This window comes from Watersipora subatra, chromosome 8 (assembly GCF_963576615.1).
Source record: "Watersipora subatra chromosome 8, tzWatSuba1.1, whole genome shotgun sequence".
NCBI classification, from domain to species: Eukaryota; Metazoa; Bryozoa; class Gymnolaemata; order Cheilostomatida; family Watersiporidae; genus Watersipora; species Watersipora subatra.
The window spans coordinates 6,118,639-6,145,869 of NC_088715.1; the positions used below are offsets into that span (position 1 = coordinate 6,118,639).

General features: G+C 37.3%; 1 pseudogene; it reads right to left on the reverse strand.

Moving 5' to 3' along the window:
• Positions 1 to 470: 470 nt before the first annotated feature.
• Positions 471 to 12,276, reverse strand: LOC137402245 (cytoplasmic dynein 2 heavy chain 1-like; annotated as a pseudogene).
• Positions 12,277 to 27,231: the final 14,955 nt, after the last annotated feature.

The following is a 27,231-nucleotide window of genomic DNA, read 5'->3' on the forward strand; positions in this document are numbered from 1 at the left end:
AGCTCATAAATATTTGAGGATGTAAAATGAGTATTTAAACTCTGGGCAACAGCAATACAAATGGTAGCAACTTGGAACATAATAATCTGAAATATTAGTACACTGTATTTATAATTGAAGTACTGATAACAACAAAGGCATACAGATACAACAACATACTGTACAATTACAAAAATACAGGTAGATGTACATTGGAAGAGATAAAGTGTTACCATTTAGAAGTGTGGCGTTCTCCTTAAAGGTTGACTTGCATCAAAATTCACAATACAGTTACTTGGTATCAAAAGATTCACCATATTTTGCTCTGTTGTGTTGTAGGTGCCAAATATGTGGAAATGTGATTACAAGCTCTTAAAAGCTCAAAAACGAACAGTTAATCGCAGCCACACGAGATCGTCATAGTTTGAATTCTCTTTCCAAAATGGCTTTCCAATATCTGTTGACCTATGTTGGGCTATGCGAGAATGACTTCAAGACCAAAAATTGTAACTATAAAGCAAGCTTCTTGCAAACTTAGCAAGTATAATACTTGGAACCTGAAATACAACAGCATAAACTTCAAAACAATTCAAAGCATTCTAAATCATGCAAGTTTATACAACAACAGATCTAAGAAATGCAACCTTTGCCTAATAAGTTTTATATTATTGACAAGCCAGAAACACCTACACTTAAAAACGATCAAAATGTCATCAACCTGTCCACACTCTAACATTTCTCATTTTTCATGTTAGAGTCGACCGATCAGCAAGAAGTAGTAGCACCAGCCAACCAAGTAGATCATCAGCCAATCAGAGAAAAAGAAAGGATTATCAGCTAACATCTTGATATTCAAGTATCAGTCTGAAGATTAACTCTCATGACATAACGGTCATGAGAGTAACTAGAATATTTATGGCTTCTGCAGTGACTATGGTAATCGCTACAGTTCCATCTTTTCAGAAAAATGCACCTAACCATGTTTTTCCTTATTTCTTCATAGGAACGATTAGGAAGGCAAAAAAGGCAAGTGAATTACGGGAAAATGAAGGCATTAACGAAAATGTGTTTCGAAACCTGCGCAGTTCTCAGCCTGTTCTCCGTATTTAATTGTATATAAAATTTGTCAATACACCTTTCGGTGAGGATGGGTTAACATAGACCATCGAGTAACCATCGACCTTTCACTGATTGATGAACAATGTTTAATGGTTTTACTTTTTTCTTTGCCATGTGATGTGACTCTCACACTGCTACATGTAACTGCTCCAATCTTCTCTAATATTGCAAGCAGACACACTGAGAATCATACCGTACGCATACCGTACTCGTACCGTACTCATTGTGTACTCATCGTGACTTATGTAGAAACCTACAGAGTAGCTATAAAAAGGAAACTTACCATGCAGCTCTGACTTAGCTTCTGTAGAATATGGAGAGGACTGGTCTGGGCACTGCAATGTACTGTTGCCACTTGCACAGATCTCAGCTTAGAAAAACAGTGCTTCAAAAGTACCCTGCAGTTAGAAAAGAGACAACGGTAAATTTTGCAACTATGCAAACGTTTCAACAGTTTCCAAGACAAATTTGAAGCAATATTTTTTAAGTTTTCTCTATTTGATAGACAAAGGGATTCAACATGAATTTTTGAAAAACAAAGTATAGGTAGTTTGTGCTATGGTATATCCCTGCACAAAGCATCTGATCAAATTGTTTCCTCATTGAAGAGAAGTTCTGGTCTGGTTTACACTTCACAATAAATGAATGAGCAGTTTTAAAATTCTCCAAAATATTTCAACTATTTGCGATGCCAAATTTTCAATGTAATTCAATCAAACAAAAAGAGCACTTTGGAAGCAAAACTAATACCAATACTGGTTGCGTTAACAACTCTTCTAGAAGGTTCTTATTAATTGACCAATGGCGAGGCCATCCAAAATAAGTGATAAGCTGGTGTAACACACCCTTTTCCACATCCCTCTGGGCCTACGAGGATGAAAGGCTGCATGCTCTCCGCTCTCAACCGAGGGGTGAAATAGTCGAGACCCATCTGAATGGCACTTGTGTGTACCACTGGCAGTTCTCCACCAGAAAACCTGTCCACTGAGAGGTCATCCCCAGCCTCCATCACATAGGAGGCAAGTGAACCAGAGCGATCATCGTAAAAGGTGTTGAGAGGTCGTTGTCCATCAGGTGGCCTCTCATTACACTAACTATAGACCTAAAACCAGCGAAATGATAGGAATAAAGCTGCTGAATCTAAACCCAAACACTTTTGAAAAATGTCTGTCGAAGTGCTGCCTACACGTCTCACACTAGCAGCATTAGTAATGAAACAGTTGTATACCAGTAGTGAGTTGAAAGTAGAAACTGGACAGTCAAAGAGAAATTTGCAATCATTGGGTGTCAATATTATCGCAAGAAACACTTCTTCATTCAAAGGTATATTCATCATAGCAAGTTATTGTTTATTTGTATTTATTTAGTAATTTACAGTTCTCAATTCAACTAGATTCCAAAGATCTACATAAATGTATATAGCTAAGTCGAAAAAATTTTACAATCAAATTATTCAAACTATCATTGCACCTTTGACTAATTCAAGAATTAAAACGAAGAAAAATTCCTAACTGTTTAGGAAGCTGAGTGACTATTAATATACTCATTCCAACAACTATTCGAGTGAGTTTAGTGAAGCTGAGTGACTATTAATATACTCATTCCAACAACTATTCGAGTGAGTTTAGTGAAGCTGAGTGACTATTAATATACTCATTCCAACAACCATTCGAGTGAGTTTAGTGAACCCTCGTGCTACATACAGATTACGAATCACGAAATTAAAACTGCTATTCTCACTTATTTTATCCATCTTGACTTAAAGGACAGACAACTCACTGTGGCTAATTTATATTTTAACCATCACTTGGTTTACCACTCAGTGTCAAGGTCACGAGTTCCCACTATGCACCAATATTTTTAGACTTTTTCTACAGAAACGGATTAGCGTTAAGAATGAACATGAACAAAGAATTTTGTAAATTTTAGCTAAAGGTATCGGTATTTTTCAATTGTTCGCAATTGTTTTTGATGTTTGAGGTGATCTGCCATGGTGTTTCTAGATTAAAATCGACAAACTTTATCGTGATTAAAACGTTTAGACGAAAAATGAGTACAAAATGGCCTCCCTAGTTGTTATCGTTGCGATAGTTTATATCGGCTATTGTGTTCAAGTTGATGCTTTACGAATCTCTATTCTGTCAGTCTGTTTGCTACTATAGACGTCATAATCACACTTGCGGTTTATCCGAGCGTATTAATCACAATCAAGTTTTATCAATTTTAATCTAGAAATATCTAGACAGTCAGATAACCTCAAACATCAAAAACAATCGCAAATGATAGAAAAATATCAAAACTTTCTGATAAATTTCTGAAAAATACCAAAAAAACTTTTAAATAAAATTAGATTTAAATAAAATAACTTTCTGATAAAATCTACTAAAATTTTGTGTAAGTTCATCTTCAAGTTCATCCTGATTTCATCAGTCATGAAATTAGGAGTTATCTTCTCTGGATATACAGCTTAAGCCAAAGCTATTTTATTCAATAAACTCATAATAAAGATGTACAATGCCTCAATACCTCCTTAACAAAGTTCTCTCGAGACCTTTGTGAGAGGTTGCCTCCGAGTCCCCTAATAAGATTCACACAGAACTCGGACTTGTCCCTTATTCCAGTGAGATGAGAGAGTTCCTTGAGAACACATCCAACTAAAGTTGTGTCCACAACAAGATCATTCTAGAACAGACACTGGTAGTTTAGGAAACGCAACAACTATAAAATCCATTGAGATTTATCTCAGCCAATGCTCTACAATTGGTTATTCTAAAAAAATTAATTTCCGCATCTCTAATGACATTTACGCTGATGTGTTTAAAAAATACAATACTGTGACATAGGAACAAATTGGCCAGCTGTGTGTATTTTTACAAACGAAATAGATTAACAGCGTTTTCTGATTAACTCAAAAATACAGAATACAATGATCGAAAAACTGCAAATTAGGAATTAATATAAAACCAATTCTAAACTGTTCTTAAAATCTAAATAGACTGCACAATTCAATCTACTGTAATACGCAGCAGAATAAAGCCACAGTCCAATACTTCTAATAGATTATCATGTGAAGACAACTCAGAATAATCATGGAGCAAAAGAACATAAAACTCATCACCTTGACAAAGTTTTTTACTGGATAGCAACAGATGAGAGCAAGATTTGACAAAATTAAGATAACAAGATTTGAGCATAAATGGGTTTAACACCTGCTATCTACTGTCCAACTGACTACTGACACCCTCCAACTACTGTCCAACTAACTATAAACACCTGCCGTCTACCGTCCAACTATCTGGCTTACCTGTTTGAGCACAAAGTCAATTCCTTTATAGAAATGGTCCTCTATCCAGCCAGACATCCTGTCTCTCTCACTCTCTGACAGCTTGTTCAGCCATGTATGTATGATGGCTTTCACATCTGTGTCCTCATCACTGTGTGTATATATTTAATAGCATCGTTGACCCGCTCTCATAAAAGCACTACACAAAACACTAAAGATCCCAGACATTTGTCGATTTTGTTTTAATAAGAATTTTAATTCGACTTAAATTTTTGATGAGTTTAGTTCAATGCAATAAATTTGATTTAGTCTGGACATAGGGCAAACACTGTTTTCTATTTCGAGTCACCAAAAATCTACATCCACCATCATATGTTGGATGTAGAATAGCAAATTTATGAAATTTCTGTTACTACAACCTACAATTCACTATCTTGGCACCTCTGCAATACTATTAGCCTACCAGCTTTTAAAACACTTTTGTTCAACTCACCTCAATATTTCCCGATTTTTGTCTTAATTTTTCGGTTTTGACCCCATTTTGCTGATGATTACTAAAGCTGATGAACAGCGTGTGAACTTAACTTGTATTTGAGCTGACTTTAGTTCAACCAAATATACATTCTACTTATGTTTTATATTTGTATTTTATCTAGCAAAAACAAATTCCATTTTCACTTAGTTGAAATTTAATTTAAAAAATAACCAACTGCAACATAAAAGTGAAGAATTTCTTGAGATAGCAAATTGGTAAACTTGTCTTATATTAAATGGGGAAAGCGCTAATAGATTTTCAAACATGGTTTTTTCTGCATTTGGTGTGAGGGTTTCTGTAATGCTTTGTCAACAGAATTCTATACGTTCCTTATAGAACATATAGAATTCTGATAGCAAAAGTTGAACACACCGCTTGAGTAGCCACAACTCCTGTATTTGGAGAGTTTTAAGACAAACGCTTATTGAGGTCAATTTAAAACTGTGAGATGGTTTTCCTGAATACCTTAGGAATATCATGCCCATACGCGAGATGGTGGCAGGAGAAGCGCAGCTGAGATCATGCGTTTCGAAGAGGAAGTTGATGTTGGGCCCAAACTGAATTCTTTCACCGGAAGGCATTGTGAGGAGACGATTGTCATCCAATCCAGAGTTGAGAGACTCGATCCACTCAGGATCAATGTCTACGTCACACACAATCCATGACTGTATATCTATATAAAAACAACATTTATAGTTTGGCAAAATAATAGGAAAAACAGTTTTTTCTGTAAATTAGCATGGCATTTCAATGCTACAGAAAGTCAACAGTAAAGAAAAATAAAAATATATATACCCAGGTAGCTGTCAAAAATTCAATGATTTTTTACAGTTTTGCAGAGCAGTATAAAATGTTTGAACTTTTTAACACATAGGAAATAACAAATTTCAACACATTTGAAAAAAATGATCAGAGTTTGTGGTGATTTTCCAAGTTTCGATGAAAGTAAAAAATAACAATGCAGAAAACTACCAAAACAGTTTGTGCTAAAATTATTAGTGTAAATTAGCAAATCAAATTTAACACATGCATAATAACAAATATGACATTACATATGTCCAGAGCACCTATTGGACAATACCGGTGTGAAAAGCTTATAAGATGCCAACAAATAAAAAGGTAAAATCAAACCTTGCGGTTCTTTTACCACAAGTCGCGCACTGTTCGTCAGCACTCCATCGGTCCACTCTCTTGTATCGATATCTATTTGCCCGAGTAGCTGAGTTCTTGGCATAGCTTTAGGATTCATCTTGTAGTACTTAACGGTGTGATTGCAGCGCTCCATCGCGAGGCGCAGAGTGTTCCAGAGAGTCGATTTTCCTGAACCAGATGGCCCAACAACTACGACTACCATTCTCTGACGCAGTTGTTCATAGAGCTCTAAGGCTTTCTTTACCTATGAGTAAATGTAAATAGCCAGTGAACCATGACTATAGTAGGGAGCCAACAGAACTGTAAAACTACATGTAAGTTTGTTGAATAAAAAAAAAAACATATGATTTCTCAATACAAGTGTAAGACAGAACACTTTTGTTACTCAATTGTAGAACATGCTTGCAGATATAATGCCATTTCTTTCTGAAGGTTTCAAGGTTAGAGCTGTTTGTGATTAGATAAATGTTCTCTGCGTTGCTCTAAATGAACTTGGATAGGTATTTACTGAACCATCATCAATTGGTACGTATTTATAATCTATATTATCTACTATATAAACGGCAATCGTTGTCTGTCTGTCTATCTATCTATCTATCTATCTATCTATCCGCGTTATAGAGTACCGTACTTTTCCGACTATTAGCCGCTACTTTTATATAAGGGCGTGTCTATTCTGCGGTTTTTTCACCGCTAGGGCGCATTAACGGGAATCTCCGGTTAGTACACGCCTCTATTATAATACGTAACCTGCTATTCATCGTAGGGATGGACGATAAATACTGATATGCTAATAGTATGAGTTGTCTTCTCGATATATTGAGTCACCGACAACTCCCAAATATGAGCAGTATAAATAAATTACCGTATATGGCGGTCTTTTTTTTCGATTCGATCGTTAGTTAGTAATCTTTTATTTTGCTGACAACAAAATAACAAAAAGCCTCTATTTGCAGGCATATTATCCAATAAAACGGAAACTGTAGAAGAATCCTGAATGCAAGATAGTAGTGAACAATTCATATTTAGTTTGAGATTATTTGTGTAAAAGTTAAAAGAAAATTTACATGAGAGGATGACTTCTAATAAGTAATGCAGGATAGCTTATACAAAGATAAATTGATTGATATCTCCACTACTTAATAACGTTGGATTTGCCGCTGTTCGTGATAGTGGGTCATGTTCATTTCCTTCAGCAGCCGAGTTACTAATTTTTTTCCAGCTACGAGTAGGCCTACTGTAACTTACTATTACAGAACTTTCACGAGTACTCCGAGGGTTGCGATACGCTATTGTGAAAAGAAAGAGAGCAGCTGCTATCGACTTACTGTCACCCTGCATCAGCCATGACCAGCTATACGTCGCCTGCTCAAAGGTAGGCACACGCCGAAAACTGTTTCTTCATACGCCCGACAGAAAAACCAAAAATGTTGTCTATCCGCATGTGTTGCGTTGAACTAAGGGAGAGAGAGAGGGAGAGAGAAAGGGAGAGAGCGAGGAGAAGAGGGGGGAGAGAGAGAGGGAGAGAAGGGGGAGAGAGAGGGAGAGCGAGGAGGAGAGGGGGGGGAGAGAGAGACGGAGAGAGAGGGGAAAGAGGGAGGGAGAGAGGGGAAAGAGAGAGCGAGGAGGAGAGGGGGGGGGGGAGAGAGAGAGAGGGATAGAAAGGGAGAGAAAGAGGGAGAAGAGAGAGGGGAGAAAGGGAGAGAGAGGGGAGAAAGGGAGAGAGAGAGGGAGAAAAGGGGAGAGAGAGGGAGAGCGAGGAGGAGGGGGGGGGAGAGAGAAAGAGGGAGAGAGAGAAAGGGGGAAGAGGGAGGGAGAGAGGGGAGAGAGAGAGGGGAGAGAGAGAGGGGGAGAGAAGGGGAGAGAGGGGGAAGAGGGAGGGAGAGAGAGGGGAAAGAGGGAGAGAAGGGGAGAAGGAGAGAGAGAGGGAGAGAAAGAGGGAGGGAGAGAGAGGGGGAAGAGGGAGAGAGAGGGGAAAGACGTAGAGAGGGAGAGAGGGGAAAGAGGGAGAGAGAGAGGGAGAGCGAGGAGGAGAGGGGGGGGAGAGAGGGAGAGAAAGAGGGAGAGAGAGAGGGGAGAGAGGGAGAGGAGAGAGAGGGGAGAGACGGAGAGAGGGGAAAGAGGGAGAGAAGGAGAGAGAGAGGGATAGCGAGGAGGAGAGAGGGAGAGAGAGAGGGAGAGAAAGAGGGAGAAGAGGGAGGGAGAGAGGGGAGAGAGGGAGAGAGAGGAAAGAGGGAGAGATGGAGAGAGGGAGATGTAACTGCATATTTGGAGTTGTTTTACGGTATGAAAGCCAACTCTCAATAAACCTTATGCTGCCCGTGAATCTGCTCCTGTAGACGGGTAATGCAGCTAGTCTACTATATAAACGGCAATCGTTGTCTGTCTGTCCATCTATCTGTCTATCCGTCTGTCCGCTTTATAGAGTACCGTACTTTTCGGACTATTAGCCATTACTTTTTTCTGATGGCTTATGAGCCAAGCGGCTTATAGAAAGGCGCGGCTATTCTGTGGTTTTTACTTTCACCGCTAGGGCGCATTAACGGGAATCTCCAGTTAATACACGCCTCTATACATAACCTATTCATCGTTTGCCGTTTTCACACAAAAATGACGTAATAATTACAACTCTGTGGCTTTCATTTAGCTTCATGACAAGCGATGCTTTTTTGTCCTCGACGTATTAGGGCTACTTGGTTTTCGGCAAAACGATATCGACAATAGACTCTCTCGATATTAGAATTTGGCGATTAAATTTTATTAACTCTATGAAACACGATGCCGTTTTGTGAACCTCTATTTCTGGCTTTTTTGGCTTCTAAGGTTCAATTGCTAAATCGCTGTTAAGGTCACTACTTTTCACGCGAACAATTGTACATGCATGATCTCGGGTAAGAATAGCGTCTAGGTTCTCTCACCTTCGATCAGACAAAGACACTACAATATTTTATTTTTACATAACATATCGTCGTATTCAGAGTTTTGATGGATAGCTGTTGGTGGAACGGTAACTTCTTTATACACACACTTCTATGCAAGAATTGTTATTATTAATTCAACATATTCACGAATTTTATTTTGTTTTCTCAGTTCGTATTAATTGTATCATTACCGAATCACCTCATATTGTAATCATAGCAAAACAGACTCAATTTAGTTATTACTTGCTAATTATTTCACTGTTACATCTAAACCCTTTATGGTCGTTTTATTTTTAAAATTTATTTGACCTGTAAGAAACATTTTCCTCATGATATGAAGTTTAAAAGCTGTTTGACAAAGTGAGTTTGAAAACCTTTACAGTTGTTTTAGGTAGAATGGCAAATGTTGTTATATGTTAAATACAAATCAATTTTCTGTTCAGTTTTTTTATTACCCGGGCAACGCTAGGTTGTACAGCTATATGTATTAGCTTACACATATTTCCTTTTAAACCTAACCAATTAGTTTTTCGTAATTAATTTCACATTTTACAACATACATTTGTAAGATTACTGTAAGATTTATCGTGTAAGATTGCAAGTATCAGTTATTCTCCACTCTCTTATATTTACATACATTTACATACTTTGAAAAATATATATATATAGATACATAAATTTAAATTCTCTTATTACATTTATAAACTTCTTATGACTTTTGAAGTTAACAATATAAGTTTTTTAAAGTTTGTTTCATCGTTGTTATTATTTCAACTTGCATTCTTTTAAACATAAATTGATTATCGTGTTTGAAGTTTAAACATTATTCATTTTCCTGTCACTGTTATGATTACTTGATTGGTTTCCAATCTTTATTATTAATATTATTCTTTTATTCAACCATTTTTGGCAGACACTGTTCTAATAAAATTTCAACTACAAAATACTATGATATTCTGTCATACTTTTTAGTATCGTCATATTCAAAGAATTGATGGATAGTTTCTGGTGGGACAGTAACCTTTTTATACCCACACATTTTTATGCAAGAATTGCTACTATTAATTCAACATATTCATGAATTTTATTTTGTTTTCTCAGTTTTTATTAATTGTATCATTACCGTATCATATTTTATTGCAATTGTTGCAAAACCGACTTAATTTAGCTATTACTTGCTAATTATTTGAAATTTACATCTAATCCCTTTTACAATTGTTTTTTTTAAATTTATTAGACTGGCAGAAAACCTTATCCTCATGATATGAAGTTTGAAAGTTACAGTTGTTTGACAAAGGTTGATAAACTTTACCGTTGTTTTTATTTTCTCTCAAATTATTTATTTATTCAATTATTATTTATCACAAAACACTTTTCTCATGATAGGTTATCTATCATGCTTTCTCATGTTACCTATGTAGTTTGAATGTTAGAATGGCAAATGTTGTTATATATGTTAAATACAAATAGATTTTCTGTGCAAAGACTTTTTTCACAACCCGGGCAACTCCGGGTAGCACAGCTAGGCTTGGGGTCGTGGCGTCACTCGGGGATGCGCGGGAGACTTTTTTGCCCCGAGTACAGCGAGAGTCTCCAGGAACGGCTTTCCGGATGAATGAGTTGGCGAGTGCGAGGCGATTGAGTGCTAGGCGATTGATTGCGAGGCGATTGATTGCGAGACGATTGGTTGCGAGTGCAAGGTGATTGATTGCAAGACGAGTACGAGGCGATTGAGTGCGAGGCAATTGATTGCGAGGCAAGTGGAAGGTGATTGCAAGGCACTTGATTGCAAGGCGATTGATTCCGAGTGCGAGGCGATTGGTTGCGAGACGATTGGTTGCGAGTGCAAGGTGATTGATTGCAAGACGAGTGCGAGACGATTGAGTGTGAGGCAATTGATTGCGAGGCGAGTGGGAAGTGATTGCAAGGCGAGTGCGAGGCGATTGATTGCAAGGCGATTGATTGCGAGGAGAGTGCAAGGCGATTGATTGCGAGGAGAGTGCAAGGCGATTGATTGCGAGGCGGGTGCGGGACGATTGATTGCAAGGCGATTGATTGCGAAGTGATAGATTGCGAGTGCGAAGCGATTGATTGCGAGGCGAGTGCAAGAACGCGATTGTCAACTGCTCGGCGGGTAAAGACTGGTCAGCCGAGGCGGGGGCTCAGCGGCAGAAGTGCGCGATTGTCAACTGCAAATATAGACGGGTATGAACGGATGCATGAATCTAGAACATTTACTAGATTTTAGACACATCTAGCTGTAAGACACATTGCAGATTTCCATTGTTCTCCACAAAATTGACATGTAGATGTGCATGCATACTCTGATCAACACAACGATTTCAGTAGACTGCATATTTGGAGTTGTTTTACAATATGAAAGACAACTCTCAATAAACCTTATGCTGCACGTGAATCTGTTCCTGTGGGCAGGTAATGCAGCTAGTATAGGTATAAAATAAAAGTATGTCTTCAACTTTAGAATGAAATAGAAAATGGCAACAAATTGCAAAGAAGGACACAGACTATAATATCATCGCAGGTCAATTGCAAGCAATAGATATCAACTGGTAGCGATATTTCTCTGTTTTTCAATGCATATTTATCAAGAGATCTTTGACAAGTTGGAGGTAAGCTAGCAGATTTATTGCATCCCAATGGTTTAATATCGCTCCAACGGAAAAAGAGGGCAAAATATAGGCGACATTCGCTCTGCACATAATAGGACTAAATTTATCTTCTGAAAATTTTGACGAGCCATTTGACAAATAGACCGCCAGCCTCTATTTGACCGCCGCCTCCAATTGACCGTCACTGTAGAAAAAGGGTGGAAAATAGAGCGCCATGGCATTCAATTAGAGGTTTTACAGTATATGTATGAATCTCAATGTTTGCCTTTAGTTTTTGTCATCGATGTGTCCGGCTATGGCGATTAAAATCCCCGCCGTACTGGATTTGAACTTGAATGATTGCAATTGCAAAAATGCAAACACGCTCACCTAACTACAAGGCTAAGTCATTCTTATCTGATTTAGCTCTACGGTTAATACGCTAATACGCCTTCCCCTAATACGCCCTCCGCTAATACGCCTTTCGCTAATACGCCTTTCGCTAATACGCCTTTCGCTAATACGCCTTCCGCTACTACGCTTTCCGCTAATACGCCTTCCGCTAATACGCCTTCCGCTAATACGCCTTCCGCTAATACGCCTTCCGCTAATACGCCTTCCGCTAATACGCCTTCCGCTAACACGCCTTCCACTAACACGCCCTCCACACACAGGCATAATAAGGTACCTAGCAGGCATAATAAAATACATAACAGGCATAGTAAAGTACCTAGCAGGTATAATAAGGTACCTAAAAGGCATAATAAAGAACCTAACAAGCATAATAAGGTACCTAACAAGTATAATAAAGTACCTAGCAGGCATAATAAGGTACCTAGCAGGCATAATAAGGTACCTAGCAGGCATAATAAGGTAATTAATAGGCATAATAATTTGCACTGGGGAAGCCATCAAAGCAACAGACAGCAACTTGCAAGCTGCTGATCATGCACGGAACAATCAATTTTCTCGCTGTCCAACTCAAAAGTTTTTCGCTTTTTTTGCGTTAAAACTTTGAAAGTAACACCATAGAAATAATTATTAACTGTTTCAGACTAATAGTAGTTCCTTTTTTAATGCGGTCCTAATACTTCGATGTACATGTACAAAAAACAGTTTACAAGTTTTGGACCAAAGGTTATGTTTAGCGAGCAAACTTTTAGGCATTTGTGCTAAAGGCAGCGCGTAAAAGTTTTGCTCAGATGAAAAATTGTTTGTACGCTAATATCGACTAGCTCAGCAGTGCAGAAAAAAAGTCGAGACCAGAAAATATTTTGGAAGGTATTAGACAACTAGAATATGTTCGTTCCATCGAAAATAACAATCAGAACGCAGCTATTTGAGCGAACGATGCAAATATTTTTGTTTTAAAAACGTTAATTTGTTACGTGTAACAAAGTATGATTTGTTTGTGCGACTTGTTCATGAATATAATTTTGTAACATTTGGTAGATTATCATTATATAACAAATAAATTTGCAAATTTACAGCACATTATTTGATAGCATCATTGCGGTAATCTGATCATGCAATTGATCGACGCTCGTAACTCCTCTTCTATTGCACATAAAAAGCTAGTTTTGGCTGCAAACTGTAGCCAACATATCAGTGAGTGCAATGAGCTTTTATGCAACAATGTTAAATATAGATATAAAATAAAAATATGTCTTCAAATTTAGAATGAAATAAAAATTGAAAATGCCAACAAATTGTAAAGAAGGACACAGGCTATAATATCATCGCAGGTCAATTGCAAGCAATAGATATCAACGGGTAGAGATTTTGAGGTAGAGAGCATAGCTCTCTTGCTGTGGAGGCAGATTCATCGAGGACCATAAACCAGTACAAAAGTTATCCTGCTTATCTTGTTTTTTTTCTATTCTTCCGATTTTCTTTCACTTAAATTTAATTATGGTCAGCACCCACAAGGATAATGAGGTGATTACTTTCCTGGACTTTGTTATCGATGCCAACACTTTTCGAAAAATAGGTGGCAAGTCCTAAAGTAACATTTAAATAATATATTACTTAAAAATACTTATTAAAAATATATTACTTTGTAAAACCTTGTGAATATGTATTGTAAATAAAAGTATAATGACGACAGAAGCATAAAAAGACCGTTTCTGACGTTCGGTATCCATGATCGATTCTATGTTTCCATCTGGCGATTCGATTTATACAATTTCTTTTCTTTGGCTAATTTGCTGAAAACCACTGTGCAGCATGTAAAGGTACAATACCATCAACTTCGGAGGGGGCTGCATCAAAGTACTGCGCATCATGGAAACATGATGATTGACCGCCACTATAGAGAAAGGGTTGAAAATAGAGCGCCATGGCATTCGATTAGAGGTTTTATGGTATATGTATGAATCTCAATGTTTGCCTTTAGTTTTTTGTCATCGATGTGTTCAGCTATGGCGATTAAAGTCTAGCCATGGAAATTGCTCATCGTACTGGATTTGAACTTGCGACAAATTGCAAGTGCAAGTATGCAAACACGTTCACCTAACTACAAGGCTATGTCATTCTTATCTGATTTAGGTTTTCTACGGTATCCTTATCATGATTAAATCAAAAAAGGTATGTTATATTATGAATTAATATTACCTTTCGCATTTGTTTTTTGTTTGAAATTTTTTCCAAAACCCATTATTCATTTTTTTATTTGTAATTGTAAATTGGACCGTTTCAATTTCACATGTTCCGTTAAAGTGCAACTGTAACCTCAGACCTTCAATTTTCATTTTCCGGTTATTGCAAAGGGCAATCGCTAGAAATTGTAAAACTAAAAAATGTTCACATGGACATTCTCAAGTAGGAATTGTCTCTATATTCTCTCTGGGTTCGGTCAGACAAAGTACCCTCGTGCGCTTCATTCATGTATTTAATTTCGGTATCTCATTTTTATGTTTGTGCCAGTATCAACTATCGAGAGGTATATTTATATAGTTATATTATATTATCGAGAGGTATAGTTATATTCAAAACTTTGATGGATAGCTTCTGCAGCAACATTAACCTTTCTCATACACACACTTCTATGTTCACAATTTACTTTTCACTTATCTAGCCATTGCTTGCAAATTACTTCACAATTAAACACCTTTACAATAGTTTTATTAAGGTACGGTCACACGTAACGAAATATTTGTTTAATCTGACCAAAATCACGAAGTGAACAGAATTGTTTGAGCTGTGCATGTACACCGAATTCGTCGACGAAACGCATTTAATTGGCTAAACAAGTTATTAGCAAGCATAATTCTAGCAGCTTTAGCAATTAGTATAGTCCAAGACACGTATGACGACACACAATAAAAGCAGAAGTGTAATTCAACATAGTACACACGATGCAACTGCTTAGATCGCGCTATTGTTGGTTTTTATCGTTTGGACATTATGGTTACAGATCGTTTCTTTTTTTTAAATAACAACCATTTTCCTTTTAGCAGCAAAACTTCCGTGGTAGAAAGAGTTGCCATCTTTAGCGCAATAAAGTCAGTTGCATCGTATTTACTATGGCGAATTGCCGTAATATTTTTCTTGCGTGTTCCTTTATGTGCTTCGGACGATGTAAATTTTAAAAGCTGTTAGAATCGTGCTCGCTAACCAACAATAGCGCAACTTGAGCAGTTTCATCGCGTGTATTATGTTGAATTGTACTCGTACTTTTATTGTGTGTCGCGGTACGTGTCTTGGACTATACCAACTGCGAAAGCTGCTAGAATCGTGCTCGCTAAAATAAAAATTGTTTAGCCAATTGATGACTTCGGTGCTCAGCTCAGATAATTCTGTGAATTTCAGCCAAAGTAGTCCTTCATTTCTTGATTTCGGTCAAATTGAAGGAATAATTCGTTACGTGGGGCCAAACTAATTTAATCACTAAGAGATTAACTGTAGAGGTTCAATAAGAAAATCAATGGAATACAAGTAACCTGTAGACTTTACTGCCAAAGACTAAATTTGAAATGTTTTTTAATGGAAAATTGAAACTCATTAAGCAACGATTGTGGATCGACTGAAAGCTTCCAAGTAACAAAACAGCAAACTTGACAGCACTCGGTATGTAGCGAAAAGGTTTGACAGATACATGTATGTTTTCACCAGAATACACGGTCACTGCACTTTCAGGCTCATCGTAGTTTCATAACTTTTCACTGCGCAAAATACACACTGTACAGTCATACTTCAACTTACGAGCTTAATGCGTTCCGAGACTGAGCTCGTATGTCAATTTACTCGCATGTTGGTGCAATTCATTTATATATAGAACAATTAAATATATATTGATTGGTTTCCATACTCTAAAAAAAGCAAATAAAACACTCAAAACAAGATATTGTAACAGAAAGAACATGTTGGTTATTGTCCTTACGTACTACATGCTTTTAAAAAGCAACAAATAAAAAATAATGCAAGGAAATGTGATTAATTAAAATGTAAAATTAAATACATACAATAGCAGTTAACACTCGCATTTGCCAGGGAGGGAGATATAAGTTATCCTTCGTTACAACAGTTGACCTTGATAAATTTGGATTTTATCAAAGTGTTAAAAGACAAACTTAGAAGCAAACCTAAAAGCAAACTTTCATTTTCAACTAAACGTAATTAAAATTTCTTAGGCGTTCATAGTTTGAACTTTCTCGCTGGTTAGCGAGAAATTTTTCCTTTTTTCCGCTTTCACGACTAGCCGGCCGTTTTAAGATAAACCTATCTAAGGACGTTTGCCTTTGTCGCCCTTGCAACATGCTGCGATTAGGACGAACACAGGTGTCGTCACAAATGGTTAACGCACGACCACTAGCCAACTTGTCCGAATGTCTATTAAACAGTTTGGATAGATAGCGCCGGCCTTTTCACATAGCATCGTTTCAGTTACGCTGTCACCGGCCAATTGTTTGTCCAATGCCATCAGCAGTCGTGAAGATCGCTGCACCGTTTAGAAACTATGGTTAGTCCTTTTGCGAACTAAATGCCCTGAATATAATCCTTGTTTGATAATTATGAATGTATTTCTGTCATATTGCCGAGCTAGCTGAATCACGCATACACATTTCGCATATTTTTCAATATTTTTCCATTTAATATCGACTGGTATCATTTGCTTTTTCTTTGTATTATCTTTCATTTTACTGGCAAACTTTTGGTCTACGCACAGTACTTTTAATTCACATAATTCTGCACAGAAAATCGTGCACAAAAAAACACGGTACAACAGTATAACCTGAGCAGTTGAAAAATACAGAGTGATGCTGTTCTCATAAAACACCTCCGGCATACTTGGCAACTGACTCAAGTGCTCGTATCTCAAACATGGCTCGTATGTTAGTGCTAAAACTTGCTTGACAACTGGCTCGTATCTCAAGTTTCTCGTACGTTGGAGCACTCGTAAGTTGAAGTATTACTGTATAATCACAAAGCCAGAGATGCCTAGTAAATGCCAGCATTATGTTACTGGTATAACACGTGTATCCGTGTTGCAACCATAAGTCGCAAAACAGGGTATTATTTTAACTCATGTCCATTATACCAGCAGTAATAGTATTTGTTGTATGATGGGAATTGTGGGACACAGGCTATGTTGGCATCTGATGTCAAGGCAGATGCGGGTGGTCATAGCGATGAGTGTGTAAAGTCAAGAGATTAGGCAGTATTAGGCAGTATTAAGCAGTATATAAGCAAATGGAATGAATTACCAAGGCTATTCTTCTTTACTACAACTGATGACCTACATTAATACAATGTGGGGCAGCTGACAAAGTGTTGAGTTTTTTCCTGTGATCGTAAACAAAAGAGTGCTAGTATTGGTGGCTTGTTAAATTTAACAATTGACACTACCCTTTAACAGGCATGAAAGTGAGGTGGCATGTGAATCAGGTGAAGTGTTGGGGAGGTGAGTTGTTGAAGCTGTGAGGTGCCGACACTGTGAAGTGTCCATGTTGGAAAAATACCAGTGAGTTGTTTAAATTTAGCATTCGTGAAACAAAAAGTGACAATTAAAAATAAAGGAAGATGTAGAGTGAATAGCGTTGGTAGTGTAAAATAGATTGTGTTGTGACATGATGAAGTTCGGTTATCCAAAGCTGGCGTCCAGTGAACACAGTGATTGTTCGTAGGAGAAACTTGTTGAGGAGATGAATTTGTGTATCCAGAGTGTAGTCAAAAGGAGAGGATATAAAGGTGAAAGTGGTAATAGACAACCTAATACGAGAGATACACAACCTAATATGAGGGGTAGAGCTAAATCAATGCTGTTATTGAAAGCTATTGAACATAGTGGTAGAGAAATGTTGAAAGTTGCAAGGGTCGATGTAGAGAGCGCAGATTGAAACAACTGCCAATAGGTTAAAGTTGCAGTTAAAGAAGCCATCAACAGCTTTAGAAAATGCTGATGGTAGTGAGTTGAATATAGTTGGAATAGTAGAAGTTCCATTGGAAAGTGAATACAGGAGACTACGGAGGATGAGGTTTATGTGGTGAAAGGATAAAACACGAACTTTTTGGGCATAACTGAGCTGCAGCAGCTAAAATTATAAACTGTGTATAAACTTATGAGAGAGCAAGTTTGAGTCTGATCAGGATGATGGAGGAGAGAGTGCTATACTGGCGATGGTGCTGGCACTAAAGAGGAGAATATTTTTGGCAGTAGCCTGGGGTTAGACAAGCCAGAGGCACCGCCTATGGAGGTAACAAACATCACAAAGTGAGTTAGCACGTGTGCTCATTGGTAGTTATGGTGTAGCTCGGAAAAAAGGGTATGGTGTATGATGGGATTTGTGAGACTCGGGCTATGTTGGCGTCTGAGGTCGAGGCAGTTGCAAGTAGTCGCAGCAGTTATGGTGAGTGTATAAAGCTAGGGAATTATACAGTATCAGGCAGAAATGAGCACTCCAGTTAACACGTTTGCTCAAGCATGCCTTAATTCTCAATTTACAAATTAATCGAATTTCTGGTATTTTGCTTACTGTAGAATTGAAATGCCTTGGCGCATCCTACCAGTAATAATTGAATTGTTTTTTTATTGTCATCATAAACGAATCGCCTCGATTCTCCATTTTTGAACAAGCAAAAACATTGAGTCAATGATACTCTTTGTTATTACTATCTCAGTACCTCTATGATTAGTAATTTATTACTACATTGATGGAAAATTCATCATGGACAGTGACAACCTATTTAACTAATCAGTTATTCGTAAGTGCAGAGTAGTAATGCCAGCCGCACATGTTTAACATTTTCATAAACCTCGATATGACAGCATGTTTTTTTCGATAATATGCAGTATTTTTTATGTACCACACAACGATATAGTATAGTTCTATGGTTTGCCTGTGCACTAGGAACAAGTTTAGCTATGCTTTTTTGATCGTCAAGCAAACAAATGTAACTACACCTCATTCAAACATCAGGCCTCGTCCTACACAGTTGTCTAAATTTATCACTCAGGACTCAGTGGTAAGTTGAACCTAGTTCACTGGTCTGATTGTTCTCAGTTTTGAGGTTTGTTGGCAAATTTTTTTCTCACTGGATAAGTAGTTCCTCTAGTATGGTGGGTTCACTATTTTATTCAAAATTTAATAAATATATTTATCAACTTAATAGCAACAACATCCATTCTTTGTTACAATATTATTATAATCATATTATAGATATGAGAAGCACTACTGATAGGGCTAGCGTGAGCGATGTCGCTTTTTTCAGAAATAGCAGCGCATGCAGTGGTAAATAGTTTATTTATTTAGGTAATTATTGTGTTATATTAAATATGAGATGAATGAAGGAGTCTAAATGTAGTAAATAAATGAGAAAGCATTATTTTTAATTATTATTGCTCTATCCTAAGCTTTTCATGTTTTGGTGCATCTCAAACCTTTTCCAACTGTGCATTACCAAAATGATGTAGTGGCAGTTAATAAACAAACAATAATTATTATAATACTAGCTGTGCCTCCCAGCGTTGCCCGGGTATTATGCCCGGGTAAAAATCGGCTTATAAACAATGAAAGATGATAAGAGTTGCCTACCACTTGCTAATAGCCAGGCACATTGCCAATAGAAAATTGTATTAAAAATCAGCTTATAAACAATGAGAAGTGATGAGAGTTGCCTACCACTTGCTAAACTACCACTATTAGCCTGGCATCAGATAGTGGACATGGTGATATGTAATAATAATGGTGCCATTATTATATAGAAGAATAGCGTGTCAAATTATCACCAATGCATTAGGACATTTCCGTTTTCTTTCACCCACTACTAGCTTTTACTAACTTGCATTTGCTTTTACAACTCAAGAAATATGTGTCACATTCTGCTCAGCCAGTGGCACTTGTTGTCGTCAAACAGCCAGAGAAGCGCACATTAGGCCTCATCTACAAACTAAGGAAGAGAGCCATTGCTCTTTCTGTGTGAGATATTGGCTTAGAGGTTGAACTACTTAAATATCACGAATTGCCCGCTACACATAATGGTAATTTCACCTGCATTGTTCTGTTTTGGCTGTTTGTATATGTCAGCTAGCAGAAATTATTGTTTTAGCAGTTGCTACTTTTGCTGCCGTAACTTTAAACTATGTGTAGTCATGCGTCGACTAATCTGATGTGATATCACTCAATTATTAGTGATAATACAAATCTGGTAGCTAGTTTCTATAAATGAGAAACGTCATGCTTTGGTGCTGTTCAATATGCATTCTAGAGAAACTGCAGAAAACAATTTGATTGTCAGCACTTAGCACTGGAGATTTTTATACAGGCTTCTGTAGAGAGTGTTGGAGTAAATACAAGAGAGAGATGCTCAAGTCGGCTAAAATTAAGGAGATTCTATTCACTCCACTTGTAACCAGTACCCGAGCGAAAAGAGTAATATAGTCATGGGGGCATGATCATGCGCCCCCATAGATCGACCTTAGCAACTTAAACAAAACTTATATTTTGTGAATGTAACCACCAAGCGCATTGAGAAACTGCCCTATGATATATAATAAAATAAAACTGCAACACTAAACGGTTATTTCACTTGTAAGGCCGTTTTGCATAGGTGTTACCCAACAACATTTGTGTACATACATGCCAACTTTCACGCATTGGGCGTGAGACTCACGCAATCACCCCAAAGAAAAAATGAAAATGCGTGAGACTTTTGCCCCAAGTTCCACAGTTTTATATATACTATCATTGATACATCGATTGCCCCAAAACCAAATCTCACGCATTGCCTACTCTTGGGTTGGCAGGTCTGTTTGTGTAGGTGAGCAACATCTATTCAGCTCAGATAGCTAGTGAACAAGTGGTGAATTGATAGGGTATTCATTTAATTTAAAAAACTGAATTGATTTATTGGGAGTTAAGATAGCATAAGAATTTAATTTTAGTGTTTTGTTTATTGAATTGAAATTAATAGATTCTTACCAGGTCTTGCAAAAGAATTGGGAGTTGAATTGCTAATTTCTTTGATGAGAATAGAATCGAGTACTTTTTAAAGCCTTCAAACATTTCGGGTATCAGGCAGCGTTAAGGAGTAAATAAGTCAGTAGATAAGAACACGGAGGCCGTTCTTCTTTGCTACAACCGATGTATATATATATATATATATATTCGAATCTGTCCAATACGCCCGAGGGCATTATATGAACATAAAATTTGAGATAAAATGATTGATAAGAACGCTAAAACCTAATTTGTTGCAACACTAAGATCGTATTAAAAACTGAGGGAGTCATCAACGCCCTGACCCACAACATTCGGTGCCATTCTATTATAAAAAGAGTGCCTATATTGGTCTATCCTAAAATGTGGGTGGACTACTCCATGACGGGTTTGGTGGGATGGGTTAAAAGAGATATAGTTATTGAGGTCTAGTTCATATAGACCAAACTCAATTCTTTTTAAAAATTTCAAATCCAAATCTTCTCTTCTATCTTTTAGTTCTTGGATGTTATTTACACGCATGCACTCTGTGACACTATCCATAGGCCCGAGTCTGAAAATCCATCGAACCCCCCGTCTTTGAATTGTTTCTAATTTGTCAGTTAAGCCTTTTGCGTGCGGTGACCATACCTGACAGGCATATTCGAGTAATGGTCGAACAATTGTGTTATAGGCGACAATTTTTGTTGATATGCTTGCATTAAAAAGGCAGCGTCGGATAAGTCCGAGTGCCTTATTACTTTTCTTAGTAATGTTTAAAATATGCTCGTGCCACTTGATGTCGCTTTGTATGAAAACCCCCAAATATTTCAGACCATTCGCCTGTGGTATAAAAATTCCGTTCATAAAAAGTTTAAAATCTGGTGTCGACCTGCCCACCTGCATGTGGATACACTTTTCTGGATTAAATGTCATGCCCCACTGTGTGGCCCAATGCTGTAATGCTGTAACGTTAGTCTGCAAAGCCAGCTGGCTGGTGTTTGTCAAATCCATGCACAGCAGAGTATCATCGGCATACAGTCGACAGTCAGCGTCTTTCACACAGAGTGGCAAGTCATCGATGTAAAGAATAAACAATAGGGGTCCCAGCACTGAGCCCTGAGGTACTCCTGATTTAATACTAAAATTATGTGATGTATAACCATTCACTTGAACCACAGAAGCTCTGTTTCTGAGCCACGCTTCTATCCATTTGAGGGTACCTGTATCAAATCTGTAAGCCTTCAATTTGTGTATTAAAAGTTGGTGGGGCACCTTGTCGAAGGCCTTTGCAAAATCAAACGAGACTATGTGATACTCTCGGCGTTCTGCCAGTGCTTTAGAAGCAAAATGTGTAACATCCAATAATTGGGTGGTAGTGCTAAAATGTTTGCGAAAGCCGTGCTGATTGTCACTTAAAAGGTTAAGACTACTTAAATGCTGCCACATAGAACTAGAGATAATGTGCTCAATTATCTTTGAGGTTATTGAGGTCAAACTTATTGGCCTGTAGTTTTGCGGTAGGTCCCGCCTACCACTCTTAAAAATTGGGACAATATCAGCCAGTTTCCAGTCGAGAGGCACATAGGATTGCTCTAAACTGGCCCTCAGCACCGAAACAAAAACGGGTAAAAATTTTGGAACGTTCTTACTGAACTCTTTAAGACAATAAGATGATATTTTGTCCGGTCCAGTTGCCTTTCTGACATCGAGATTTGTAACTAGATTTTTTACACCCGCAATATCTATGCAAATTTTACTCATCGGCTGAACTGGCGGTGATTTCAAAGAAAAGTCTGGACATGCAAAGGTGGTTTCATTGAACACAGAAGAAAAAAAGTCTGCTAGAGAATTAGCAATTCCCTCTGGATCTGTGTTTTCTAGACAGCTGATATTGTTTGATTTTCCCCTAGATTTGTTAATCATATTGTAAAGCGGTTTGGTGTTGCCAACTTTTAGTTCATTGGTGATGTGACACTCTATAAAATCGGTCTTTGAATTACTCACTTCCGTTTTAACGGCGATTTTCATTCCTTTAAGGTACTCAAAGTTCTGCTGTGTTGGGTATTTTTTGTAAACTTGGTAAGCACGATCTCTTTTTCTAATATTTCGTAGAAGAGATCGTGACATCCATGGCTTTCCCCTGGGTCTAGATAGTAATGTTGGGTACTAACTTAATATGTATGCACCTAACTTAATACAACAGTAGTAATATCAAAAATTGCTGGACTTGCGATGATTAGCAAACACAACTATAGTGAAAAAACATTATTTTCAATAGATGGTGTGGTATAAAAAATGGCAACTGTGAAATGAACCCTACTTTGAAAATAAATTTATTTTGCGCTTTTTAAGACTTGTGGCGCAACCAAATACATATCCACGCTTGCATGTTTACCTATTTAAACGCAGTTCGTGTTGTCGTTGCCACAGCGAGTCAACGCGCAGTTTTGTTTTAAAAGTCTAAAGGAAGAAAAGAATATATTTAATTGTATAGTCAGAGCATTTTTGAGTCATTTTTATGCCAATTAAACACACAAAAAATAAAATATAACAATATTTAAATTACATAGATAAAGTAGTGCATTCCACACCTCATCTTTTATACTTATAAAAAAGTGAGTAGAAATACATAAATAAGATTTTCTTCCCGCGATACGCTGTTAGCCATATTAGTTTTTTGGCTCCGTAAACATAAATCTATGCATATTCTTAGTACGAAACCTGTTTGGTTGCACCGATAACACATAGGTCCTTAGTCTGTTTCCGCTATCTTCTGTCAGAAATCGTCGTCACCGTTGGCAGTAGCAGTGAAAATTTAATATATGTATCTATTAAAATTGATTACCACCGCTAGCTAATATGGATTACATAATACTGTAGCCTAATTTTTAATGCAAAACATTCGTTTTCCGTTGCAACGGTTTCTTAGTTTATTCGCTGTTTGTTGGGAAATACATGTATAAGTTATTCGTATGAGTAGTGAACGTTAGGTATCGTCAAGTTCAGTACATGTATCGGGCAACTAAACCAAGATTTTTAGGTACCATTATTATGACTTTCAAATGTGTTTTTGCTTATCTTGTATTTGAGAGATTAGCATATAGACCTGTATACATGCATACATACATAAGTCGCTTTTTATCTCGCCAAACTATTTCTCTCTTAATCAATCAAAAAGATGTTTTATTTTAGCAAGGCGACGCTTGCGAGAATGAACAGACGGTAAAGTTTTGTGTCTGTTGGGTCAAAAAAATGTTTGGATTTCGGTGAGTGACTGAAAAAGCTGTTACGGTATATTAGTCAGTCAGTGCAAACCTTGTTTCTTCCTCATCACCAGAGCAAGCAATTATGACTGGGGCTTCTGAATAATAAATAAATAAGTTTTGTTTTTACATACTGGAACTTGTTATGCCCACCCAGAGTTGTACTTATATCTGCTTACCCACATCGAGACTTCAATAACATGAATTACATTGAATAAACAAGATAAGAAGGGGAAAAAGATCTATGGAAGGAATGGCAACAACTGTGATATGCACCAAGACATACCAATGCAAGGCTAAAGAGAGGTAAGAAAGTATTGTGTAATGCCGTGAATATCTACATATATGTTGTATTTTGAGTAATGCGTGTACGCCATCATTTGCTCGGAATATATCCATAAATATATTAATAATCTTATTCTGTAATACCATTTTAGATTGCATGTATCAAGTTAATACAATTTCTTACATCACACCCTTACAACTTCGGACACTGACTAGAGCATTTCCAGTGTAGCAATGCAAACCTATTTGGCTGGACAACTGAGAATAAAACTTAACCTGGTCTTCAAATATCCTATCATAAGTCTATATAGCAGAACAATGTAAAGATTATAACAATTAATGCTATCATGTTATTCACTGCAGATAGAATTATCTGAAGACCCAAGCACAAAGCGACGTCGACATCTATATCAAACTACAGTGAAGATGAATTGTCCTGCAAAACTGTGTATTAGAAGGACGGTGTGTTAGAAGGATGGCGTGTTAGAAGGATGGCGTGTTAGAAGGATGGCGTGTTAGAAGGATGGCGTGTTAGAAGGATGGCGTGTTAGAAGGATGGCGTGTTAGAAGGATGGCGTGTTAGAAGGATGGCGTGTTAGAAGGACGGCGTGTTAGAAGGACGGCGTGTTAGAAGGACGGCGTGTTAGAAGGACGGCGTGTTAGAAGGATGGTGTGTTAGAAGGATGGTGTGTTAGAATAAGGGTGTGTTAGAAGGATGGTGAGTTAGAAGGATGGTGTGTTAGAAGGATGGTGTACTAGAAGGATGGTGTGTTAGAAGGATGGTGTGTTAGAAGGATGGTTTGTTAGAAGGATGGTGTGTTAGAAGGATGGTGTGTTAGAAGGATGATGTGTTAGAAGGATGGTGCGTTAGAAGAATGGTTTATTAGAAGGATGGTGTGTTAGAATAAGGGTGTGTTAGAAGGATGGTGAGTTAGAAGGATGGTGTGTTAGAAGGATGGTGTACTAGAAGGATGGTGTGTTAGAAGGATGGTGTGTTAGAAGGATGGTTTGTTAGAAGGATGGTGTGTTAGAAGGATGGTGTGTTAGAAGGATGATGTGTTAGAAGGATGGTGTGTTAGAAGGATGATGTGTTACCCGGAATACAGAGTGTTGATTGTTTTATTTTTAAATAAGAGAGACACCATAACAGGTTTGCTAACTATAGAAGATTTTTAATTTATGTCTGGTCGTAAGGTTTGTAATATTATCTCATAGGATTTTCCTTGGAAATGTAAATAGGTGAGTTCACTTTTTGCATTAGACCTGTCGCTGTTAGAAACAGAAAACATTTTTGTTCATTAATGTAATATTCATGTGACTATATTATGCAAAATACCTTATAATTAAAACTTCCATTCTATTTTTACAGATAACAGTAAATACTAATAAATATCAGCGACGTAAAGTACTCATTTATTGCAAACTGCCAAATATCCTAAGGTTGAGGAAGTCTTTGAAGTTGGTATCCCTCAAATCTCAAGTCACAGAATGCACCCAACTGGATAGGTATGATAGTTGTTAGGCTCTTGGGTATTCATATTTTGTGCAGGGTGGTGTACAATATGTATAATATGTTGGTGGGTTCTGTTGTAAAATGTTGAATGGTGTTACAATATTTGTTGGCTAATGAATAAATTCTACAATGGAATGGAAAATTATTATAGTATGTCGCTACATATAAGCCTATTTTGCACGTAAGCCGAAATTATAAATCGTAACGCACTATGCGTACCTATGAAAGAAAAAGCTTGCAGAAACAAAGTGACTTTTTCAGATTTAGTTTGAGACATTTCGGATTGGTGAGTAGTTGTATAATTAGCCTATTGTGTTACCCTATAATTAGCCTATCGTGTTAGCCTATAATTAGCCTAAGCAAAAGAAAACAATCATCGGTTTGTAAACCAAGTTTGCATCTCACGTTGATTTTAGTTTCGCTTTGCAAAAGCACATTTTTATAGCCATTTCTTCATAATGATCAGACGCAATACAGCTATGTAGGTTTTACAAACTGTAGATTGATGGACTTGTAATGATTACCTATTGGGTAATAGTAGTAGTGATAGTATTTATGTTTAATAGTAATAATAGCGCTGTAAGATATATTAATAGTCGTGACTCGTTCTACTCCGGAACATGCCAAATTTGTGTCTGGGTTACTGTCAGCTTCTAATTACTTTCAGTGGTTGAGAAACATGAATTTAGATTGACATCTGCATCTGCTTAGCTGGATTCTATTTGAGCACAGATCATTTATGTATATCTCTGTTTATCTAGCGTGGTAGAATGCTTCAGTCTATAGATGATGATAGGAAAAAGCTAATACATCAGCTAGTAACACAAGACATTTTTATTTGGGAGGCATTAAACCCCATCTTGAGACCTGCAAGAAAGGCAAACAGATTCAAAGGGCAACCGACACCGGAGAAATCCAACCGACGATTCTGGCCTACCGACCGTGATCTCAAGAATCGTATGCAAGCTCCATTCAAAAATATGCTGTGAGTAAAATTATTAAAAAAATTCCCTGTCTGATAAGTTAGGAAAATGATATTGTTTGATTAAAATCTTTCATGAGGATTTGTTGAGAAGTGGTGATGTCTGACAGAATTTATATGATTGTTAATTTAATTTGAAGTGACCAATCATATTGGAGAACTTAATAATAG